This window comes from Rattus rattus, chromosome 15, assembly GCF_011064425.1.
Source record: "Rattus rattus isolate New Zealand chromosome 15, Rrattus_CSIRO_v1, whole genome shotgun sequence".
Lineage (NCBI taxonomy): Eukaryota > Metazoa > Chordata > Mammalia > Rodentia > Muridae > Rattus > Rattus rattus.
The window spans coordinates 57,188,352-57,190,132 of NC_046168.1; positions in this window are offsets into that span (position 1 = coordinate 57,188,352).

Below are 1,781 nucleotides of genomic sequence, written 5' to 3' on the forward strand. Positions count from 1 at the left end.
CCAGAGCATCCTGGGGACTGAGAGCCTCTAAGTGTGGGTTTCCAAGGTCGGAGCCCAGATTTTATCCCAGGTGTGACAGAAAGCTGCTTCAGGATTTTAAGTTTTAAGAGGTGTGTGTGTGTGTGTCCGTGTCCTAACACGTACATTTAAAAGATGACTGCGATGTTTATACATGCTCGGCCCAGGGAGTGGCACTATTAAAGAGTGTGGCCCTGTTGGAGCATGCTGTCACTGTGGGCGTGGGCATTAATACCCTAATCCTAGCTGCCTGTAAACCAGTATTCTGCTAGCAGCCTTCAGATGAAGATGTAGAACTCTCAGCTCTGTCTGCACCATGCCTGCCTGGATGCTGCCATGTTCCTGCCTTGATGATAATGGACTGAACCTCTGAGCCTGTAAGCCAGCCCCAATTAAATGTTGTCCTTATAACAGTTGCCTTGGTCATGGTGCCTGTGCACAGCAGTAAAACCCTAAGACAATGACCTTGGTGGCTTGTTGGAAGAAGAGCGAAAGCAGACAAGAATGGAGGCAGGAGCTCTTGAGAAAAGTAGATGCTAATTATTCTTCTATTGGTGTGACAAAACACCATTACCAAGGCAACTAATTAAAAAAACAGTTAGTGGGGGTAGGGGAGCTCATGGTTCTAGTTTTAGAGTTCATGACTATTATGGCAGGATACATGGCAGCAGACAGAAACAGCTGTGTGTTCCCAAACAGTTCTACCATCCAGGGACCAAGTATTCAAACATATAAACCTATGGGAGCCATTCTCATTCAAACCACCACAGTAGTCCAGCCAAGAGGTTCTGAGGCCATCAGTCTTGAGATAATGCCCCCAGAAGAAGACTTGACAACGTTTACTGCTCTCTCTTCTCTCTCTCTCTCTCTCTCTCTCTCTCTCTCTCTCTCTCTCTGTGTGTGTGTGTGTGTGTGTGTGTGTGTGTGTGTGTGTGTGGGAGTGGGGTCCACAGGAATGCCTGGGTTTCTGATTGTGTTTCTGGGACTAAGAGGAAGTCGAAGGAGGCACATAAGTGGGGGTCTAAGAACAGTTACTGAACAAGGGATGCTTAAGATTAAGTCGTCTATGAGGAAGATCAAGGGGACAGCCCAAAGTAGGCACTGGAGCAAAAGAGAGAGTGGTCCATGATAGTGCCTCACCATATGTGAAGTTAGTGATGGTTAAATAAGACACACACAAAGGAATATTTAGTGTTAGAAAGGTATAGGATTCTGACACATGCTATGACAAAAGTAAATCTTAAAGGTGCTTCCCTAACTGAAATACTCAAGTCGTGAAAGGACAGTGTTTGGGTTCACCCACGTGAGGTTCCCAGAGCAGTGAAACATGTAGGGACAGAGAGTAGAATGGTGGTTGCTAGGGGCTGCGAGAGGTGAGTCATTTTCTAAAATGGGAACAGGGGCTGGAGAGGAGTCGTGGTGGCTAAGGCACCAAGTCACTGCTCTTTGAGGCGTCCAGAGTGCTGTTCCCAGCACCAACAAAGGACAGCTCACAAATGATTACAACTTCAGCTCCGGGAGACCTGGTGCCCTCTTCTGGTCTTTGTGAGTAGGCACACACACGTCCATACACGGGGACACACGCCCATAAAAATCACACATTTTAAGAATGGAAACAGTTTCAGCGGTTCAAGCAAGACTTCTGACAGTGGACAGTGATGCTACTGGCACAGTCCTGTCAATGTCCTCAATGCCACCAAAGTGCAGGCTTAAAATGGGCACAATGAGACATTTTACGTAATTAAACAAACCAAAACAAAAGA